Source organism: Mobula birostris, chromosome 9, assembly GCF_030028105.1.
Source record: "Mobula birostris isolate sMobBir1 chromosome 9, sMobBir1.hap1, whole genome shotgun sequence".
Classification (NCBI taxonomy): domain Eukaryota; kingdom Metazoa; phylum Chordata; class Chondrichthyes; order Myliobatiformes; family Myliobatidae; genus Mobula; species Mobula birostris.
The window spans coordinates 46194990-46219378 of NC_092378.1; the positions used below are offsets into that span (position 1 = coordinate 46194990).

At 43.0% G+C, this 24389-nt stretch overlaps 1 long non-coding RNA gene across 1 annotated transcript in view; it reads left to right on the top strand.

The window, feature by feature from the left end:
- Positions 1-14889, top strand: part of LOC140202729 (uncharacterized) — a 91297-nt gene extending 76408 nt beyond the window's left edge. Inside the window, exon 6 of the long non-coding RNA XR_011887177.1 lies at positions 14860-14889. This is a non-coding gene — a long non-coding RNA (uncharacterized lncRNA). The remainder of the gene's footprint in view (positions 1-14859) is intronic.
- The last annotated feature ends 9500 nt before the right edge of the window (positions 14890-24389 follow it).

A 24389-nucleotide genomic window follows, 5' to 3' on the forward strand; every position in this document is an offset into this window, starting at 1 on the left:
ACCATTAACACTAGTGAATGTGTATGGGCCCAACTTTGATGATCCAATTTTTTTTCAGTATCTCTTTAAGGCCATGCCTAATCTGTCTGACTCTAACATAATTGTAGGTGGAGACTTCAATTGCATCTTAAACTCCCTCCTAGATAGACAACATCCCCAAGTTTGTTCAATTAAAAATAGTGTAACACTTAATAATCTCATGCAATCGTATAACATAGTAGATATTTGGAGACTTAATCCTACAAAGAAGTGTTTTTCATATTTCTCCGCAGTACATAAATCCTACTCTAGGATTGATTATTTTCTGTTAGATTCGAAATTGGTCTCGTCAGTAGTTGCACTTACCATAATATACTTATACCGGATCATGCTCCTGTCTCCCTTACACTCAAATTGAACCACAAAAGAGGTGAATATAGTTGGTATTTAAATAATGCCTTGCTAAAGGATAAGGCTTTTTGCTCTTATCTTTCAGATAAGATAGATCTATACTTAAGCACCAATGATGTGGGCGATGTTGATGAATCCACTCTTTGGGAGGCCATGAAGGCGGTTATTAGAGGTTGCATAATAGCATATGAGACAGCAGAAAAAAAAAATTCAAGAAAAGGTTAACTGAAATAGATGATCAGTTGGCAAATCTGGAAGCTTCTTACAAAATAAACCAGGAAGCAGAATTACTTGATAAGATTACTGCCTTACGATATGAGTATAATTCTATAATGTCCAAGAGTGTCTCAAAACTACTGACACAAGTCAGACAGAGGAATTTTGAGCTTGGTGAAAAGCCCCATAAGTTATTAGCCCATCAGTTAAGACAGATGCAGGCCTCCAGGGCCATACATCGTATAAAGGCGAAAGATGGCTTTTTATGGACGGACCTGGAAAAAATTATTAAGTGTTTTGTGGAGTTCTATGCTGATGTTTACCAATCACAAGGCGGTCCAGACTTTGAAGCTATGGATGCATTTTTTGATAATCTGAATCTGCCCACGCTGTCAACAGATTCTGTAAATACACTTGATGCTGATATAAGCCTAGATGAGATCAAGAAGGTCATCTCTTCCCTCCCCAATAATAAGGCAGCGGGTCCTGAAGGTTTTAGCATGGAATTCTTCAAAGTATTTGGTTCAAAATTGTCACCTCTGCTCTTACGAATGTTTAATCACTCTAGGACAGGGGTCCCCAACCTTTTTTGCACTGCGGACCGGTTTAATATTGACAATATTCTTGCGGACCGGCCGACCCGGGGGGGGGGGGGGGCGGGTTGCCAACAGACAAGAGTAGCAGTCAAATACGTTGTGTTTACCCCGAGAAAGACTACAATGACCATGACGCCTTGCGCGGGCACCAGTGCGCATGCGTAACTTGAGCATGTGTGTACCTCCCGATTTTTTTCTACAAGTCCTTTTTGGCGATTCTATACGGTGGGGGGGGTTGTTAATCATGACCGAAGTGTAGGTGATAAGTGGCTAATACACTCAATTTTGTTTCTAAAAGGGGTTATCTAACGAATTTAATATTAAACACACTGCATATTTTCCTCACATGAATATAGTGAGAAGTCAATTATTAGGGGAGCTTGAAGTAAGTGTTGAACGAACTTTCAGTAGAAGTGGTAGAGGCAGGTTCAATATTACCATTTAAAGAAAAATTGGATTGGTATATGGACAGGAAAGGAATGGAGGGTTATGGGCTGAGTGTAGGTCAGTGGGACTAGGTGAGAGTAGCGTTCAGCACAGACTAGAAGGGCAGAGGTGGCCCGTTTCCGTGCTGTAATTGTTATATGGTTATATAAGTCAATAGCATCATAACCTTTTAAGTAACGTTTGGATATTAAACACACAGCACATATTTTCCCCGTATGAACATATAAAATCATTGCAGCACACCAATATCGCTGAATCAGTGGGAGCCCTGGGCTTGTTTCCCTGCAACAGGACAGTGCCATCGAGGGGTGATGGGAGACAGCGATACTCGAAGGGGGTTCCTTATGTCCAGTCTATTCCGCGATTTAGTTTTCTGCATTCATTACAGAGATATGTTGGAAATAGAAGCAACATTTTCAATGCTTCCGTAGCTATCTCAGCATATTCAGCTTTGACTTTGATCCAGAATACCAGCAGAGATGTTACGGCAAATATACTTTTCAGCTCACCGTCATTTGCAAGCTCGAGGAGTTGATCTCCTTCCCGCGCTGACATGGATGACGCGCAAGTAATGACCTCGCATGCGTTCAGGCTCAACAGTGGGCATGACAAGGAATGAGGAAAGGTGCAGCTGACTCCTATCGCCAAATCATATCGTTTCCTTGCGGCCCGGTAGCACATGTTCTGCGGCCCGGTGGTTGGGGACCGCTGGTTTAAAACAATACATAGACTTCATTATTCCAAAGAAGAGTTACACAGTTTCTACCCTGATGTTTCACCAGTTTGTAATAGATATAAATCTGTGCACAGTAATTTGTCACATTCATTCTGGTCATGTTGTAAGCTTTATGCGTACTGGAAAAGTATTTTTCACTGTTTCTCTGAGGCTCATGGGAAGCGGTGGGAACCAGACCTGCTTATAGCCATCCTTGGAGCAACAAGCTCCCTATCTTCAGCCAATAAGTATGAAAAAAAGGCTGTATTGTTTGGCATGGTGATTGCTAAGAAGTTAATCCTGCAAATGTGGAAAATGGACTCTGTGCCTACATACGATCTGTGGCTGAGAGAACTGGCAAATACTTCACATTTGGAGAGACTGAGACTATGTAATGAGGACAGAGGGGCATCTTTGAAAGGATATGGGGCCCTGCATTGGACTTTCTTACGGGGTGAGGACTGAGGTTTTTTGGTGCAGTGCACCTCTGCTGTGTATGTTTACTTTTGCCTTTATATTTTTCTCCCTTTTGCTGCTCAATATTTAATTAGATTTTGTTAAGGTCATGGTTTTTGTAGATGTGCTGTTTTTTTTTGTTTTTTAGTTTGTAATACAAAAAATAAAAAGAATATTAAAGTATATACTGTGACGTTCTGGGGGATGCTGGGTAGCATGGTCAACAGCCTGCCTCTGCATTTCTAATGACTAACACTGTTTATTGTTCTTGTGTTAAAATGCTCTGTGAGATTATCATGGGAAGTTCCAGTTCATTTATTGTTACATTTTAGCTTGGGTTATACAGTTATTCATGTGTGTATTTGTGGGTCACCCCAGCAGTAATCGGGTTGTGTGATGGTCACCTCACCTGTCTGTATGAGGCTAGTTGGGTTCACTCTCCGGGTCATGGTGCCCGGTCTGTTTTGTGTTTATCACAATAAAACGGTTGTTGAGTTAATGAGCTTTCTCATCTGTCATTATGGACCAAATGCTTGCCACAATACTTTGAATCTCTGGTACTTTAAGCATCAAAAACCATAACCAATTTAACTTACTGTGACATAGAGCTCCTGATATGTTGCTGACATCCAACACTGGTAGGTGCCCACAGCTCCAGGCCCTTCTGATGGGCAACTTTGCAGTCCTGCCCTGCAACCGTCTGACAGGGACCTCAACTGCAGCAAAGAACATGGATGATGGATGATTTTGGCACATATATGATGGAAAATGGAGGTCTATATAGGAGGGTATTGTGGAGTTAGGTGAATATCACAGATATTAATTCAAGCAAGAACCACTCTTCACTTTTTATTGTATATTGTAAATTGCAATATCACAAGCATCAGGTCTCCTACCACTTGCCTGGACTCACCCTCTACCTCCAAATTTGATGACTTTGGTCTTCAACCTTTCAGGACTTCTAGCTCTGAACTCGCCAATCTCTGGACTTCAACCTTTGGCTTTGCCCTATGGATTTCGTCGATCTCTGGGTATTGACTCCAGAACTTGACAATCATATGTTTGAGATTTGGACCTTGACCCCAGGACTCACCATTATGATTTTGACTTCTGGGCCTCAACTAATTTGACCTCTGGGAACATTGACCTTTGACTGTGGAGTGCCTTGGACCTCTGCCTCTGAACTTGTACAGACCTCTGATCTGGGTGGCCTTGGGGTATTGGGGGGGTGTGCAGGGGAGAGAATCAGCAGCTCTCGTGACTCCCGCCCATACGGACTTCTGACACAGGATTTGGCGACCTGGGGATCGCTGGTCTCCTCAGCACCTGTCAACTTCACCTGACCTCCAAATTTCTGACTTTGACCTAGTCTGCTCATTGTCAGTGGATCATGGTTCCTGGTTTCCTGCAGATGGGCAGTTGGGATGGATCTCAGGGGAATGATTCAAGATTTATCCCAAGGGAATGTTTCACTTGACTGCTATCATTCTGCAAGTGGCAATCAGTGTCTGTCACAGCAATGAGAGAGCAAGTCTAGACAGTTTGGGACAGTGGCACAGCTGCTAGTCACTACCTCAGGGCTCCAGTGACCTGGATCAATATAGAGTTTGCACATTCTCCCATTGTATCCACAGGCTTCCTCCAGGTGCCCAGTTTTCTTCCTGCATCCCAAAGGTGTGCAGATTGATGCATTAATTGTCAGCTGTAAAACTGTACGTGGCTGAGTGGTAGAACCTGCAGGATGGGGTGTTGGTGGGAATGTGCACGGAACAAATGGGAATCATGAAAGTAGTGGTTGATGGTTGTTTAGGACTCAATGTTCCCATTCCATGTGATCCTCTGAGTTCATTCTCCTTCCTGAGGCATGGTGAAAGTTTGGAAGTGAGCCTTTTTAGACAAGTATGTCCTAGTAAAAATCAGGAGGGCATAATTTCTAACCTGGACAAAGTGCACACATATTGTTCCCACTGCAGTTCTGCCTCAGCGTGGCATTTTTACTTCAAAAGGGGTGCAAATCAGGGCCAATCAAAGTCCTTATACCACAGATAATCCCATGTCCTTCCCAGAACTCCAATGCTGAACTATGGGAAGAGGCAGATGCCATTCAGGAACAGTTGCCTTTGGCCAGAAGATTCCTTTTCTCCAAGAACAGAGAGATGCCACCTAGGAAGAGACAAAGAATAAGAAGTGTGACCAGCTGCCGACCACCACAGAGGGAGCAGGCAGGTATCTTTTCACAATTCAGTCATTGGGCTTGGACAGGGCTGGAGGCTTTAATGGCAGTTACATGCCAGGGTATATTCATACCCCATTGTCTGCCCAGTCCAGGGAAAGTCCCACCGAGATAATGTGTGAAAATGCTGTTTCAGGAGGTATTCATGCCCATTAGGTTAGCTGCCTCAAATTTGGTCTGTGGTCAGAGACAAGAGGGTGTGGCTGTGAGTGAGGCAGGTAGTGAGATCCAAGAGGCAGTGCTGGAGGAGCCTCAGATGTTGAGCTTGTCCAACAGGTTTGAGATTTTTGCTCCCTGTGTGGATGAGAGGAAGGATGAGCAACCTAACTGTGACACCATAGTTCAGGGAGCCATTCAAGAGGGGGGAGAGAAGAGAAACATAGTGGTAATTGGGGATAGTATAGTCAGGGGAATAGCTGAGTTTCTGTCGCAAAGATAGAGTGCCCTGAAGGCTCTATTGCCTGAGTTTGGGACTTCTTATCTGACCGGCAGAGGAATTTGCAGTGGGAGGGGAAAGATCCAGTTGTCGTGGTCCACGTGGGTACCAACAACGTAGGTAGAACAAGAAAAGAGGTTCTGCTGAGGGAATTTGAGCAGCTAGGGACTAAATTAAAAAGCAGAACCAAAAAACTGGTAATCTCTGGATTACTACCTGAGCCACGTGCAAATTGGCATAGGGTCAAGAAGATTAGAGAGTTAAGTGTGCAGTTCAAGGATTGGTGTGGGAGCAGTGGGTTTGAATTCATGGGAAATTGGCACCAGTATTGGGGAAGGTAGGAGCTGTACCAATGGGATGGGCTCCCCCTGAACCACATGGGACCTATATCCTGGCGAATCCCACAACTAGGGCTGTGGATAGGGCTTTAAGCTAAATAGTAAGGGGGAAGGTGGGTTCAACAGATTGGAGTATAGATAAAGTAAAAGAGAAAAGTGTGGATAAATATTAAGAAAAAACAAAAGATAAAAAAGAGAAAAGTGAGAGTGGAGTGAAGAAAAATCAAGTGCAAAAGAGAAAAAGGTGATAAGATTTTACAAACACAATGTATCTGAATGCCCATAGTATTTGAAATAAGGTCAGTGAACTTGTGGCACAGATCAGTACAAAGGGGTATGATTTAGTGTCCATTACAGAAACGTGGTTGCAGGGTGGAGAGGATTGGGAATTAAATATCCAAGAGTATCAGGTAATACGAATAGGTAGGAAGGTAAGGGAGGTGGGGTGGTGCTCTTAATTAAGGATGAGATCAGGGCAATAGTGAGAGATGATATAAGATCTAAGGAGCAGAATGTTGAATCCATCTAGGCAGAGATTAGGAATGGTAAAAGGAAAAAATCACTAGTGGGAGTTGTCTATCGACCACTGCATAATAGACAACTCCCACCAGTGACACTGGCAATAAACAGAGAAATATCTGAGGCATGAAGAATGGAACAGCAGTTATCAACTTGCACATAGACTGGGTGAATCAAGTTGATCAAGGCACTCTTGAGGAGGACTTCATAGAATGAATCTGTGATGGCTTTCTTGAACAGCATGTTACTGAACCTACAAGGGAATGTGTTATCTAACATCTGGTCCTGTGCAATGAGGCAGGTAAAATTAGGGATCCTCTTGGAAAGAATGATCACAGTATGATTAAGTTTCTCATTCAAATGGAGAGTGCAATAGCTCAATCGAAAACCAGTGCATTATGCCTAAACGATGGAGACTACAATGGAATAAGGAAAGATTTGGCTAGTGTAGACTGGGAACACAGGCTATATGGTGGGATGGTTGAGGAACAGTGGAAGACTTTCAAAGAGATTTTTTACAGTGCACAACAAAGTATATTCCGGTTAAAACAAGGATGGTAAGGGTGGGGAGAGCCAGCCTTGGATAACCAAGGAAATAAAAAGTATCAAACTAAAAGCTCGTGCGTACAAAGTCACCAAGAGTAGTAGGAAACTGGAAGATTGAGAAGACTTAAAAAAGCAACAAAGAACCACAAAGTGAACAATAAAGAAAGGGAAGGTAGATTATGAAAATAAGCCAGCACAAAATATAAAAACGGATAGTAAAAGATTTAAATTATATAAAGTGAAAAAGGGTGGCTTAAATGAATGTAGGTCCCTTGGAGGACGAGAAGGGGGAACTGATATTGGGTAATGAGGAAATAGCAGAGGCTTTGAATGACCATTTTCTGTCAGTCTTCACTATGGAGGACACATCTAAAATGCCAAAGAGGGAAGTATTGGTACCAATGACATAGGTAGGAAAAGGGAGGAGGTCCTGAAAACAGACTACAGGGAGTTAGGAAGGAAGGTTGAGAAGCAGGACCTCAAAGGTAGTAATGTTTGGATTACTGCCTGTGCCACGTGACAGTGAGTATAGGAATAGAGTGAAGTGGAGGATAAATGCATGGCCGAGGGATTGGAACATGGGGCAGGGATTCAGATTTCTGGATCATTGGGACCCCTTTTGGGGCAGGTGTGACCTGTACAAAAAGGATGGGTTGTACTTGAATCTAAGGGGGACCAATATCCTGGCAGAGAGGTTTGCTAAGGCTACTGAGGAAAGTTTAAACTAGAATTGTTGGGAGGTGGGAACTGAACTGAAGAGACAGGGGAAGGGGCTGTTGGCTCAGAAATAGAGAAAGCTTGGAGACAGTGCAAGAGGGAGGATAGGCAGGTGATAAATAGGGATATGCTCAACAAATGGTTTGAGATGTGTCTATTTTAATGCAAGAAGCATCATGAACAAGGCGGATGAGCTTAGACCGTGGATCAGTACTTGGAGCTCTGATGTTGTGGCCGTTACAGAGACTTGGATGGTGCAGGGGCAGGAATGGTTACTTCGAGTGCCAGGCTTTAGATGTTTCAGAAAGGACAGGGAGGGAGGCAAAAGAGGTGGGGGCCTGGCACTGCGATCAGTGATAGTGTCACGGCTGCAGGAAAGGTGGACGTCATGGAGGGATTGTCTATGGAGTCTCTATGGGTGGAAGTTAGAAACAGGAAGGGGTCAGTAACTCTACTGGGTGTTTTTTATAGAGCATCCAATAGTAATAGGGACATCGAGGAGCAGATAGGGAGACAGATCCTGGAAAGGTGTAATAATAACAGGGTTGTCATGGTGGGAGATTTTAGTTTCTCAAATATCGATTGGCATCTCCCTAGAGCAAGGGGTTTAGATGGGGTGGAGTTTGTTAGGAATGTTTCCTGACGCAATATGTAAATAAACCTACAAGAGGAGAGGCCATACTTGATCTGGTATTGAGAAATGAACCTGGTCGGGTGTCAGATCTCTCAATGGGAGAGCATTTTGGAGGTAGTGATCACAATTATATCTTCTTTACATAGCACTGGAGAGAGACAGGAACAGACAAGTTAGGAAAGCGTTTAATTGGAGTAAGGGGAAATATGAAGTTATCAGGCATTAAACTGGAAGCATAAATTGGGAACAGATGTTCTCAGGGAAATGTACGGCAGAAATGTGGCAAATGTTCAGGGGATATTTGTGTGGCATTCTGCATAGGTACGTTCCAATGAGACAAGGAAAGGATGGTAAGGTACAGGAACCGTGATGTACAAAGGCTGTTGAAAATCTAGTCAAGAAGAAAAGAAAAGCTTATGAAAGGTTCGAAAAACTAGGTAATGTTAGAGATCTAGAAGATTAGAATGCTAGCAGGAAGGAGCTTAAGAATGAAATTAGGAGAGCCAGAAGGGGCCATGAGAAGGCTTTGGCAGAACAGATAAGGGGTAACTACCTCCCTGTAGCTCCTATCTCATCGCCTCAGTTTCCCTTATGAGCCCAAGGTCACTGAGCTGCAGCTCCATTTGAAGAATTAAATTGTCAACTAAAAAGTGGAAGAGATGTAAAATAGTTTGTCACCATAGTATCAGCTGCAGTAGAGTAAAGCCTGAAGTCATGATAAAAAACCTTATCTCCAAATAAAACACATCTTGTGCAAACATCATATGCTTGTACACCAGAGGGCAGACTACAGACATACGTTCAGGTTTGAATGCTGCCTCTGAATCAGAATCGGATTTAATATCAGTGGCATATGTGGTGTAGTTTGTTGCTTTGTGGTAGCAGTACACTGCAATACTAATAGTTTTAAAAATTATACATCTTATTAATAAAAAATATACAAATTAAAATTGCTTAAGTAGTGCAAAAAGAGATCAAAAAAAGTGAACAAACAGGAATAATGCAGATGCTGGAAATTCAAGCAACACACATCAAAGTTGCTGGTGAACGCAGCAGGCCAGGCAGCATCTCTAGGAAGAGGTACAGTCAACGTTTCAGGCCAAGTCCTGACGAAGGGTCTCGGCCTGAAACGTCGACTGTACCTCTTCCTAGAGATGCTGCCTGGCCTGCTGCGTTCACCAGCAACTTTGATGTGTGTTGCAAAAAAAAGTGAGGTAGTGTACATAGGTTCATTGTCCATTCAGAAATCTGTTGGCAGGAGAGAGGAAGCTGTTCTGAACATATTCAATGTGTGTCTTCAGGCTCCTGTACCTCCTCCTTGATGGTAGCAATGAGAAGAGCGCACGTCCTGGGAGATAGGAGTTCTTAATGATGGGTGCAGCCTTTTGAAGGTCTCCTAGATGCTGGAGAGGTTGGGGCCAAATTTCTGCAGCTTCTTTTCTAATCCAGCACAGTGGCCCCACCACACCAGATGGTGATGCAACCATTTAGAATGCTGTCCATGGTACATCTCAGAGTCAGAATCGGGTTTATTTTCACAGGCACGTGTCATGAAATTTGTTAACAGCAGCAGCAGTTCAATGCAATACATAAAATAGAAGAGAAAAAAGATAAAGATATTAAGTAAATCAATTACAGTATACATATATTGAATAGATTAAAAATTGTGCAAAAACAGAAATAATATGTATTTAAAAGTGAGGTAGTGTCCAAGGGTTCGATGTCCATTTAGGAATTGGATGGCAGAGGGGAAGACGCTGTTCCTGAATCGCTGAGTGTGTGTCTTCAGGCTTCTGTATCTCCTACCTGGTGGTAACTTTGGTGACATACCAAGTTTCCTCAAACTCCTAATGCGCTATAGCCACTGTTGTGCTTTCTTTGTATCAGTATGTTGGACCCAGGATAGAGCTTCAGAGATGTTCACATCTAAGAGGTTGAAACTACTCAGCCTTCCCACTGATGATCCCAAGATAATGACTGGTGTGTGTTCCCATGACTTCTCCTTCCTGAAGTCTCTAGAATCAATTCTTTGGTTTTACTGAAATAGAGTGCAGGGTTTTTTTTTGCAACACCACTCAGCCAGTTGATCTACAGTTTCTTGCATCCATATGTCTCCTAATCACCATCTGAAATTCTGCCAAAAATAGTTGTGTCATCAGCAAATCTACAGATGGCATCTGAGCTGTGCCGAGCCACATTGCCATGGGTGTACAGAGGGTAGAGGAATGGGCTGAGACACATCCTTGAGGTGCAGCAATGTTGATTGTCAGTGAAGAGGAAGTGTTATTTCCGATCTGCACTGACTTTGTGAGGGTGTGAAGGATCCAGTTGCAGAGGGAAGTACAGAGGCCCAGGGTTTGGAGCTTGTTGATTGCAATGGAGGATATAATTGTGTTGAATGCTGGGCTGTAATCAATAAACAGCAGCCTGTTGAAGCAGGTGGGAAACTCTGATTGCAGCTGTGAGAGATTGAAGATGTTCTTGAACACTCCTGTCAGTTGTTTGGCACAGGTTTTCAAAGCACTACTAGGTACACCATCAGGGCCTGACACCTTGCAAGGGCTCACCCGCTTGAAAAATGTTCTGATGTTGGCCTCTGAGTCAGCGATCACAATGTCACCAGATGCTGCAGGGATTTGCACAGGTGTAGTTTTATTCTCTCTTTCAAAGCTTGCATAAAGGTGTTGAGGTCATCTGGGAGTGAAGCATCATAGTAATTTATTTTGTTAGATTTTCCTGAGCTGCAAATCCTGCCAGAGCTGATATGCATCTGATTTCTTCTCTAACTTCAATCAAAATTGTTTTTTACCTTTAAAATGGCCTTCCATAAGTTGTTTAAAAACGCAAACACGAGGAAATCTGCAGATGCGGGAAATTCAAGCAACACACATCAAAGTTGCTGGTGAACGCAGCAGGCCAGGCAGCATCTCCAGGAAGAGGTACAGTCGACGTTTCAGGCCGAGACCCTTCATCAGGGCTAACTGAAAGAAGAGCTAGTAAGAGATTTGAAAGTGGGAGGGGGAGGAGGAGATCCGAAATGATAGGAGAAGACAGGAGGGGGAGGGATGGAGCTAAGAGCTGGACAGTTGATTGGCAAAAGGGATAATGGATCATGGGACAGGAAGCCTAGGGAGAAAGAAAAGGGGGGGGGGGAACCCAGAGGATGGGCAAGGGGTATAGTGAGAGGGACAGAGGGAGATAAAGGAGAGAGAGAAAAAGAATGTGTGTATATAAATAAATAAATCATTTTGGATCTCCCCCTCCCCCTCCCACTTTTAAATCTCTTACTAGCTCTTCTTTCAGTTAGTCCTGATGAAGGGTCTCAGCCTGAAACGTCAACTGTACCTCTTCCTAGAGATGCTGCCTGGCCTACTGTGTTCACCAGCAACTTTGATGTGTGTTCCACAGGTTGTGCCTGGACTTCTTTTATAGTTCAGCATCATCTGTCTTAAATCCCACAGAACCAACCCGCAGCAGACTGAAATCTCTTGGTCCATCCATGGTTTCTGGTTTGGGTATGTCCGGTAAGTTCTCGAAGGCTCACACTCATCCACACAGGTCTTGATGAAGTCGATGACAACTGTGGCGTACTCATTTGGATTCAAAGAAGAGGCTCTGAAATTTGTCCAGTCCACTGACTCAACGCAGTCCTGGAAGCACTCTTCCACCTTGCTTGACCATAAATTCTTGGTCCTCACCACCGGTGTTGCAGTCTTCAGTCTCTGCTAATATGCCGGGAGTAGAACTACAGCCAGGAGATTGGGCTTTCCAAACTGTGGGCGTGGGATGGCACAGTAAGCGTTCTTGATAGTGGTCAAGAGTGTTGGCTCGTCTGATTCCACAGGTGATAATATTCAGAGACTTCTTCAAGCTGACCTGGTTGAAATCCCCCCCAATGATAGGGAAAGCATCAGGGTACACTGTTCCATGCCTGCTGATGACAGTGCTTAGCTCCTCCAGTACCTGCCTGACATTGGTCTGAGGTGGAACATACACCACTACCAGGATGATGGATGAAAACCCTCTCAAAAGATAAAATGGATGACACTTGACCCATAGCTGTTCCAGTTTGGGTGATCAGAACTGAGACAGAACTGTCATGTCTGTACACCATGATGAGTTAATCATAAAGCACACACCACCTCCTCTACCTTCAAAAGACTGAGCTGTCAGTGTCTTTGCAGAGAATGATGAAGCCATTGGGCTGCAGTGCTGTGTCCAAAATGGCGGGTTTGAGCCACGTTTCTATAAAGCAAAGTACATAGCAGTCCCTGATGCCCCTCTGGTACAGCAATCTTGCTCTGAGGTCTTCAGTTTTATTTTCCAGAGACTACATTTTCCAGCAGGGTAATTGGGAGTGTGGGTCTAAAGTTTTAGTGCTTCAATCATGCCTGCAGATTGTCTTCGCTTCTGCGCTTCTGTTTTTTTTTAAGGGGACCCAAGCCTGCTGTCCGGGACGGCTGATATCATTGGATTTGAGTATCGACAGATTTTTTAAAACAATATTGCTTACTGAATTATGCATGGCTGTGTCTGTGGATGTCAGCTGTAGCATTCCTAAATGGGAATATTTGATGATTTCCTTCGGAGCTGCACACAGAGAGTCAGCATTTATTGGTGCTATCTTGACCTGTGAAAGAAAGAAAAGAAACATTGCTTGGGATCTATACTCAGCAAGTCTAGGCTCCTTGTATCAAACAAATTATAATACCTCACACCTGAAAATGCTCTTCCATGTAAAGATTTATAAATAAAGTTTGAAATAAGGTTATTTGCAACGCACCTGCTGAAGGATCTTGGCCCAAAATGTTTACTTTTTATTCCTTCCTGCTGCCTGGCCTGCGGTGTTATTCTGGCAGTTTGTGTGTGATGTTCTGGATTTACACCATCTGCAGAATCTCATATAGGTTATTTGCAAATTTTTTGTCAAAATTTACTTCAAGACCCTTGACCGCATATCCACACTGGCTAAAGCAGTGAACTGGTGATCACAGGCTTGGTGAACTCAATATATCCCCCATCATCTAGACCCTTACTTCAGCTGCTACAGCCACCCTCCCCAGTTACAAACCCCTGAGGGAAGTAAACCTTTGCATATGAGCAAGCATTTTGGAGACTGATAGAATGGAGCTTCCAGTCCATTAGCTGGACTCAAGCTTTTTGGGGAGATGGAGTTTTGTAGAAAGTAGCCGTACTTCACAACACATTTCAGAATAAATTATTGTAGCGTACTGCCTGTCTGCAGCCTTTACTCTCATCTTTAGCCATATCTCCCATGCAACCAATGCTCAGAGTCTCTGCCCCCCACACCACTGCTGTGGCCTTCCCCAGTCAGCTATGGGTCCCTGCTTGATGGAACTCCGGGAGGGGTGGGGGAAAATGTGACAAAAGATATCCTGTGATCATTGGTATTGCCCCCAAAGGGCTCTATAGGCAATCATGTGATCAGTTGTGACCATATGGATGTTGGGAGCACAGCAGTCAATTTATGCACAAGAATGTTCTTAAAGAAAAAATTTAATAATTGACCAGGTCACCAGTCGACAATATATTGTCCAAGACATTTGGATGACACCCCTACTTTCTGCAAATCATGCCAACGGATCAGGCAGAGGGCAAGCAAAATGCCAGTTCAATCCTCATTTGGGACTCTCTCAGTCCTGCAGAAGCGAGTCTACCTCAATAAAAAGGCAGACCTTCTATTGCCCGCGATTTCTGATGTGCTCCTCTGCCTCACTGTTGGTTCCAGTATGTCCCTGGCAGAGCCTCATGCTAGATCCTGGTCCACAATCCTTTATCATGACCCATCGTCACAGGGTCTGTCCTTGCATTGGCTGCTCTTACACAACAGTTCTAACAGCCAGAGAAGCCCCCTCCCTGGGCTCACTGTACAGTTGGTGAGTGTTTGTCACATGTAGAAACACTTGAGGAGTCATCAAAAAATATTTTATTTTGAAGTTAAAGGGTTAAGAAATGTAGTGAAATATTCCAAATTAACTTAACTAAATGAAACAGAAGATTCAACAGTCTTTTTCTTAGAGCTTGTATCTCCTATTCATTTGGACGGGATTGCTGCTCTTGCACCAAATGTCGTCATGGCTATCCCTCGAGGTCCAGGATGATGGTCTTCGTTCTGTTGATCTAATTATGGATTCTCAAGTGGCTTATGAGCCCAATCTTGGCTCTGAAAATTCTTCTGCATTCAGGACAGGTAGTTCCAGATGGCAGATCGGGCTTTGGTTGTTGCTGCCTCTCTTTCCATTTTCTTCTCTTTTCTTCTAATTCTGCACATCTGTTGGCTTCGAAAGTTGCTGTTCCTTCTCGGATGATGGCTTGCCAGAGTGTCCTGTCCTTGGCATTGGTTTCCCAATTGTTGATGTCAATGTTACATTTCTTCATGTTGGCTTTTAAGACGCCTTTGAATCTCTTCTGTTGTCTGCCTTTTTTATGTTTGCCTTCTTTAAGCTGGGAGTAGAAGATTTGTTTTAGCAGGTGTTCGTCTTTCATCCGAACAACATGACCGCTCCATCTTAGTTGGTTCTTAATGATGTAGGCTTCAATGTTTGTTGTTTTTGCTTCATTTAGCACACTGACGTTGGTTCTTCTATCTTCCCAGCTGATATTTAAGATGTTTCGAAGACAGCGTTGATGGAACTTCTCAAGTGCCTTCAGATGTCATCGGTATGTTGTCCAGGTTTCTGATGCATACAGAAGCTTTGGGATTACCACTGCTTTGTACACTAATATTTTGGTGTCTGTTCGGATGTCAGGCTGCTGCAGGATCAACGAACAGATTTCCTAGCTCTCCAGCAGGGAGGTTGATGGAGTTTGGCACTTGCCCAATAAGATCTACTGGTTCAGGATGGCGGGGGGTAATCAGAGGGGAGATGCCATTGTTGGCTTAGGCCCTCATCAGCACCTGTGGGGTGTGGTGAAGTCCTGACATTAATATCAGTGTAAGGGTAGAAGGTTCATCGCTGTGTTCATAGCAACAGCAGGTCGAGCAGCATCTGTAGGGAGAAAGAAATTGGTGATGTTTCGGGTGGAAACATTTCTTCATTCCTGTTGCAGGTTTTTGTTCTGAAGCTTTGATAATTGCTTCCCTCTCACAGATGCTGCTCGACCTGTAGAGTTCCTCCACAGTCTACAGTATCTGTTGCCAGATTCTAGCACCTGCAGTATCTTGTGTACTTAGTGGTTGCACACTCCTGTAGTTGCACAGTGAAGAGTATCTGGCCTTGTGGCATTACGGTTTCGTGTGGAAACACCAACGCCCAGGAACAGAAAAATGGTGGACACAGCCCTGACCATCACAGGCCTAGTCCTCCTCATCATGGAGCACACTTACAAGGAGCACTGCCACAAGAAAGCAGCATCCATCATTAAGGACTCTCGCCATCCAGGCCTTGCTCTCTTCTCACTGCTGCCATCGAGGTGGTGGTACAGGAGCCTTAGTGCTGCACCATCAGGTTCAGTAACAGTTAGTATCCTGCAACCATCAGGATCCAGAATCAGCATGGATATCCCCACTCACCTCAATGCTGAACTGGCTCAATAACCTACAGACTCGCTTCCAAGGACTCGACAACTCAAGTTTTCAGTATTATTTTTATTTATATTTCTTATTATTTGCATGATTTGTTCAGTTTTGCATATTGGTCATTTGTTAGACTTTATGTACAGTTATTCATAAATTCTATAGCATTTCTTTATTTTCCAGTAAATGCCTGCTAGAAAATTAATCTCAAGATAGTATATGGTGACATAAATGCACTTTGATAATAAATTTACTTTGACTTTCAAATGTTTGGCAGGGAACTCAGACCCATCGCCTTCTGATTTACGAAGTGGGCTGAGTTATAAATAAGAAGACTCCAGCAGACTACAGATACCACAGCTTGGAGCGAGAAACAAACTGTTAAAGGAAGTCGGCATGCCAGGCAGTATCGATGGAGGCATTCCTGTCCGGCTGAGTGGCTTGACCTGAAACATCAGCTGTTCAGTTCCCTCCAAAGATGCTATCCGAACCGCTAAGTTCCTTTTTGCTTCCGATTGCAGACCCTGTAGTCTCGTGTCTCCAGCAAAAAAGCACCTGACGTTTGGTCTTATATACATGCTAGAAGGTGAGGAGGATAACTGGAGGCGTCAGCGCAGATATCCAGTCTAATAGACACAGAATGTTGAAGTGTCATTCTGCAACAATTGGGACAGCACAGTGGCATAGTGTTCAGCACAATGCTTTACATTACCAGTGACTCATGTTCAATTCCTGCCACTGCCTGTAAGGAGTTTCGTACGTTCTCTCCGTGACCATGTGGATTTCCTCCGTGTGCTCCGGTTTCCTCCAACAATCCAAAGGTGTACTGGTTGGTAGGTCATTGTAAATTGCCCTGTGATTAGGCTGGGGTTAAATCGGGGGTTGCTGGGTGACACAGCTCGAAGGGCTGGTGGTGCCTACTCCCTGCTGTATCTCAATAAAAATCTAAAAAGACATTTGTGTCATCACAGCGAACTGGTTCAAACAGCTACCTTCATTTTGCTACTGTGGATTTTGTCTCCTGTTTGAAAGTCATCATCAGAAATATAACTTTGAGACCATAAAACATTAGGGCAGAATTAGGCTAATCAGCCCATTGAGTCTGCTCCATTTATTATCCCCCTCAACCCTATTCTGCCTTCACCCTGTAACCTTTAACACCCTTACTAATCAAGGAGCTATCAACCTCCCTGTTAAATATACCCAATGACTTGGCCTCGCCAGCCGTCAGAGGCAATAAATTCCACAGATTCATCATCCTGTTCAGGTTTTGAAAAAGGAACTGAGGACTGCATTAACATTAGTGAACATCTCACCCCTGATTATACTGTATGTTAATTGGAGGGTTTTCGATGAAGCATCAGAAGACAGTTGAGTTCGAGGAACTGTCCTGGGAACTCCTGCAATGCTATTCATGGGTGACAGGCTTCCATTAATCTCAATTATCTTCCTTTCAGTAAGGTATGACTCCAGCCAGTATTGTACCCAATTATTATTGTTACACAGGGCTGCTTATCTCAGGGCTACTTATCAAGACCAGTCATTAGACTTCAGTTCTCTCACGTTTGGACCAAAGCACAAACCAAACTGAGCACTGGTTAGCAGATTGATGGTGAGTGCACAAGATAGTAGCCATGGTGCCACCTTCCTTCATTTTACTGTGGGCATAATCTATTAGATTATTAACTGGACTGGAACTCTTCTATAATTGGCAAGCGTATCTGCAGAAATTTCCAGAACATTAGGACATTACCAGTGTGACTGGAGACAAAGTGTGACCAGGAACATGCACTCAGTGACCACTTTGGAAAGCACCTTCTGTACTTAATAAAGTGACCACTGAGTGTATGGTTGTGGTCTTCTGCTGCTGTAGCCCATCCACTTCAAGGTTCAACGTGTTGTGTGTTCAGAGATGCTGTCCTGTACACCACTGTCATAACGTGCAGTTATGTGAGTCACTGTTGCCTTCCTGTCAGCTTGAACCATTCTGGCCCTTCTCTTCTGACTTCTCATTAACAAGGCATGTTTGCCCACAGGACTGCCACTCACAGTACGTCTCTTGTTTCTCGCTAGTTCTCTGTAGACTCCAGAGATTGTTGTGTGCGAAAATCCCAGCAGTTTCAGAGATACTTACACCACCCCATCTGGCAGCAACATTCCATGGTCAAAATCACTGAGATCGCATTTCTTCCCCCATTCTGACATTTAGTCTGGATAACAACTGAACATCTTGACCATGTGTGCATGGTTTTATGCATTGAGCTGCTGCCACATGATTGGTCGATTAGATATTTACATTAACGAGCAGGTGTGGCTAACGAAGTGGCCAATGAGTGTATATCTTATTTCCACGTACCTTTATTGGTGCTTCCAGATATTTCTTGATGTATGGAAATTGGTTAAAGAAATAGACTTGATTTAATTTCTCTCTTTGGCCTATACCTTATCTGTTTGGCTTGCATACACCTCTTTCATTTAAACTCCCACCTTCAATGCCATCACAGACCTTGCCTCTTGTTCATTTCTCCTTTCCCATCCTCACCAGCTTTCTCTATTCCTTCCACTTGCTCAAGGTTTGTTATAATCTTAACTTTTCCCATGTCTAATATGAGTCACCATTTGAAATGTGAGCAGCTTCCCCCTGCTGCTACTGGCATCTTCTGCCCATATCCCAGACTGTCAGCTGAAACATATTTTGTTTTTGTATTCTCTAACCCAAACCAGCTGCAAGAAGGAACCCAGTTTGCTTTGTTGTGGCCGTGGTTAAAAAGAAATTGCCCATGGCAAAGCACATTTCAGTTTTCTATTTTTCTTTTGTTTGGATAATGTGCCGGGTTAAAATGCAAACAATTTCAATATGATCATCTGCTCCTTGGCCTTCAGGGGCACAGTCACTGTGACTTGTGCATCAGGAAGTGATGAAACTGCTTTGCAAAACATTATCCCCCATACAGCAGATTACAAAGAGCCTGGTGGTGGCAGCGAAGCGGACATCGCCTCAGGCATAATGAAGCAAAAGTCTTAAATGTGTGTTTGCAAAATTTATTGGTCTGAGAGAGTTAAATCAACCTTCAAGCAGCTCAGATAATTTTTTTTCCCAATAGTGGCATCCTGCAAGAATTTCAATGTGTGTTGGTTGGGATGCTTTTAATTTCTTGGGTAGAAAATATATTGCATATTGGGTTCCAGGAATGTCAGAGAAAAGGCCAGAAACTTTGGAGATTTAGCAGTCAAGTAATAAGACCATAAGACATAGAGCAGAATTAGGCCATTCAGATAATCCGGTCTGTTCCGCCATTCCATCATGGCTGATCCTGGATCTCACTCAACCCCATACACCTGCCTTCTCACCTTATCCTTTGATGCCCTGTCTGATTGGGAAAAGATCACTTCCACCGCAAATATGTCCACGGACTTTGCTTCCGCAGCAGTCTGTGGCAAAGTATTCCACAGATTTACTACTCTCTGGTTAAAAAATTCGTCCTTACCTCTGTTCTAAAGGGTTGCCCCTCAATTTTGAGGCTGTGCCCTCTAGTTCTGGAAACCTCCACAAGAGGAAACATCCTCTCCACATTCACCCGATCTAGTCCTTTCAACATTGGATAGGTTTCAGTGAGATCCCACAACCCCAGCAATCTTCTTAATTCCAGTGAGAACAGATCCAAAGCTGTCGAACGCTCCTCATATGTTAACCCGTTCATTTCTGGAATCATCCTCATGAACATCCTCTGAACTCTCTCCAATGACAACGCACCCTTTCTGAGATATGCGGCCCAAAACTGTTGCCAATACTCCACATGTGGCCTGACTAGTGTCTTACAAAGGCTCAGCATAATTTCCTTGCTTTTATACTCTATTCCCCTTGAAATAAATGCCAACATTGCATTTGCCTTCTTTACCACAGACTCAACATGTAAATTAACCATCTGGGAAACTTGCATGAGGATTCCTAAGACTCTCTGCACCTCTGATATTTGAACCTTCTCCCCATTTAGATAATAGACTGCACTATTGTTCCTTTTACCAAAATGCATTATCATGCATTTCCCAACACAGTATTCCATCTGCCACTTATTTGCCCATTCTTCCAATTTGTCTAAGTACTGCTGAAATCTCATTGCTTCTGCAGCACAACCGACCCCTCCACCTATCTTTGTATTATCTGCAAACCTTGCCACAAAGTCATTAATTCCATTAATAAAGTCATTGTAAGACAATGTGAAAAGTAGCGGTCCCAATACTGACCCCTGAGGAACACCCCTTGTCACCGGCAGCCAAACAAAAAAGGTCTCCTTAACTCCCGCTCGCTGCCTCCTTCCTGTCAGTCACTATCCATGCCAATATCTTTCCTGTAATGCCATAGGAGTTCATCTTGTTAAGCAGTCTTTTGTGTAGCAACTTATCAAATCCCTTCTGAAAATCCAAGTAAATGACATCCACTGCCTCTCATTTGTCCACCCTGCTTGTTACTTCCTCGAAAAACTCAATTTTTCAGGCAAGATTTCCCTTTACAGAAATCATGCTGACTTCGACTTATTTTCTCATTAGTCTCCAAATACCTCAAAACCTCATCCTTAATAATCGACTCCAACACTTTCCCAACCACTGAGGCTAACTAGCCTATAATTTCCCTTTCTTTTGCCTTCCTCCCTTCTTAAAGAGTGGAGTGACATTTGCCATCTTCCAGTCCTCCGGGACCATGCCAGAATCAAATGATTCTTGAAAGTTCATGACCAATGCATCTATTATCTCTTCAGCAACCTGTGTCTATTCATATACCATGATAACTGTGTTATATAGTCTTTGAAGTAGTTATGTTGTGTTCCACTGTATCTCTGCTGCTGCTCTTCACAAGCTATGAATTTATAGTTAAAAACATGCTTGATAATTTGATAATTCATTGTCAACAATTCAATGAGAATCAGCAGGTTTAACTTCCATGTTGGATAACCTGTGCCAAGCCCAGCACATCAATGAAATTGCATTTCAATTTTTTAAGATGTTATGTTGATTCAACATGGTTCTGAACCCTCGAACAAACATCTTCGGATGTCTATTTGAAAGTATCCTGATTGGTTGCAGTGTGGTCAGGTTTGACAATTTGAATGCACAGGAACACAAGAAGTGGCAGCAAGTCGTGGACTTAGTCCAATGCATTACGGGCACATCTCTCCCCACCACTTTAAGTAGTATCTCAGGAAGGCAACATGAATCATCAAAGATATCCACCATTCACATCACGCCATCTTCTTGCTCCTACCATTGGGCAAAAGGTAGAGCGGTCCAAACCACCAGATGCAAGAATGGCTACCTCCCTTCAATCATTTGGCTCTTGAACTAGTCTGCACAACCCCAATCAATACCTCAGTCACAGCACTTTGCACAACAATGGCTTTGTTGTAAAGATTGTGTTATTTTTCTTGTGAACGTTGTGTATCTGATGCTATGTGCTTGTGAAGCTGTTATAGGTAGGTTTTACATAGCACTTATGCATACATACACTTGTGCATTATGACAATCAACTTCCAGTAAGATGGTGCTATGCTTGGACACTTTGGCTTCTATGGGGTCAACCAAGGGTGTTATTGTCTTTTTTAAATGTATTTTTATGGTCACAAGATCCTGCTGGACATAAAGAACGTAATGTCCACCTAATCAGCTTGCTACTCTTTGGTGGACAAACTGAAGGAACTGAACTTGATGTGGACCGTGATGCTGCCTACCACACAGAGGCATCAGTGCGTGATGGAGGTGCGCAATCTAACAGTGGATGATTGTCTCAGTTGCTTTTCTTGTGATCACAAGACCCTGTTGGACATTGGTGGTGTGGAATGTTGGAATTCCAATTCATTGGTTTATTGGCGAATGACAGAGGAACTGCCTGGCCTTGGTTGTGGCAAAGACTGGGCCTCTAGCCTCAGTGTTGCCTGTTTGCAGCAGCACAGGGGGAGGCATCAGAGTCGGACTCTCTACAGGGGTGTCAGAGGTGGTGTGGCAAGGCATCCATGCCGTAGTGATCACCCAGCAGAAAAGCAGCATTGTGCTGGGCTGCAGACTGCTGCAACATTCATGGACTCAGAAACTTGGACTATATTCTTTTGTGTGATTGTAGTTGACTACTTTCTTATACAGTATGTGCCTTGTGCTGTGTATGTCTGTTGGTACTGTGTTATGCACCTTGTCTTGGGAGTGATCCTGTTTCATTTGGCTGTATTCATGGGTATTCATATATGGTTGAATGACATTTAAACTTGAACTTGAAACTCGACTTAGATTGTTTAAACCACGGACTGACGGTGTTCACTTCACTCTGGTTTTGGAAAGTTGGGTAAAGAGATATTCGACAAATCAATTGAAGTGATTTCCATACAAGCCTCCCTTCTCTTTGCTTCAGTGGCCCAGATATTAACTTGCCAAAGGAATTCCAGTGGAGATCATGCGGAAGTTAACAAAATTAACCATCTTATTTATTCATATTTTCCAGAGCACATTCATTCTTAAAACATATTCAATACATATCTCAGATTCAGGAGTTTTGAGAATACAGCCCACGTACATAACTCACAGTTACTAAGTGACAGCCTTGGCTCACTGATCACACGCTCAACTCTGATATGCAATTCTTACTCAGATGCTTAATCAGAGGCTGGCACTTCAAGTGTAACCCTGATGGAGTACTGCATGTCAAAAATTTGCTTTTATTTAAGACACCTCATGCATATTTTAGGTCCCCTCAAAACCGATGAAGGGTCTATGAAGTGTGGTCACTCGTGAAAGCAATATAACCAATTTGTGCAGAGACAAACAGCACTGTAATAATGAACAGATAATATTACTGAGTGATGTTGAAAGGAAATGTATTGGATAGGACGATGGTGATTTGATCTTTCACAGACACTTTAGACAGCAGATGGGCTTGCTTAATGCCTCATTTAAAAGACGGCATTTCCAACAGTGCAGCACCCCCTCAGTACTACATGAGAGTTAGCTCAAGTATTTGTGCTCAGGTCTCTGGAGTGAGATGTGAACAGAGCATTTGATTCGGAGGCTGGAGCACTAGTAATTGAGTCAGTAATGGAGTCGGTATCTAATTCTAGCAATCAGTTTCAAGTAATTTACAGTCAGACACAGATATGCACCAAATGGCTGTCATATTTCCCTACATTAACACAGTAATTACACTATGCCCTCTAGAAAATTCCCAAGTCATGAAAAAGGCTATTTTATTGCAAGCTATTGCTTTCTTTTCTATTACTAAAGGACACAATGATCACATGTTGAAAGAATTATTTTGGTATTTCCTATCTTTTGACAATTTTACTCTTATAAACCACCAGGACAAGGTTAGCAGCAGTCACATACATGTGAGATTTCAGAAAGAAAACTTCAATAATTACATGTGCAACTGAATTCATACTAATTCATGGTGGTGAGTTAAATGATTGACAAGACTGGGCTCCTCCTCAAAGCAATGCACTATTTTCTTCTGTCTTTATCTTATGAACATTGTTTTTTATATAAGAACATTCAATATATTTAAATTCTAACACCCTTGTTCATCTCAAAAGAGAAAGAGAATGGAAAGTAATTCAACAGATTGATTTCCGAAGGTAAGGCTGTTCATGTCATCTCAGGAAAGCCTTTGGAATGGGAGTTATCCTTCATTCACATCAATGCACAGGGGAGGAAACTGACAAATTTTACATTCACAAGGTTAAATGCAAACACTTTATAAATTAAAGAAATAGAATCAATACCATTTATATGAAAACCATTCAAAGCGGGGGCTGTTGTTACAAAATACTACTCAATCTCCGTGTCTCTAATCTGAAGGGATCAACAAGAATTGATCATAGAATTAAGCTCAGTTATTGTACAGTGAGAGAGGGACTGGAGATTGACACTCAGCCAAGGTTCAGATGTTTAAAACTGCTCAGAAATAACATAAGCTAGAGAAGGAAGAGTAAGCTTTCTGCTTTTACAATTTAAGTTATGGTCTCATCCACTTTCACACCCCATCCCCATGATCTCCGCAACACACACAAAATGCTGGAGGAACTCAGCAGACCAGGCAGCGACTATGGGGAAGATATGTACTCTTTTAAATTGATGCTGCCTGGCCTGCTGAGTTCCTCCAGTATTTTGTGTGTGTTGCTTGGATTTCCATCACCGGCAGATTTCCTCTTGCCCATAATCTCTGTGATATTTTGCCCAAAGGTCCATCAAGCTCAGCGTTCAATATCCTCATCAACTGAACACATACAGTTCTCTTGGGTAGTGAACTTCAAAGGGTCCTGGCCTTCAGACACTAACCCTGTCCTAACTATCTATTCCTTATACTGAATCTTTGACCCCTCAGTTTACTTGCATCAGCCATAGAATACACAAGTTTCTGAGCAACACTGGGAATTTTATGTAGTTCGGCAATCACCTCTTACTTTACTAAATAGCAAAAAGTAAAGACTTACTCTTTTCGATCTCTTCCACTACAGTAGGAATCAGTTTCCATCTCGTAAGACAAGTGTATCTAAGTCAAGGAACTCAAAACTGGACATGATATTTCAGTTGTCTCATCAGCAAAACCACAATTACATTCCACTGCTTGTTCC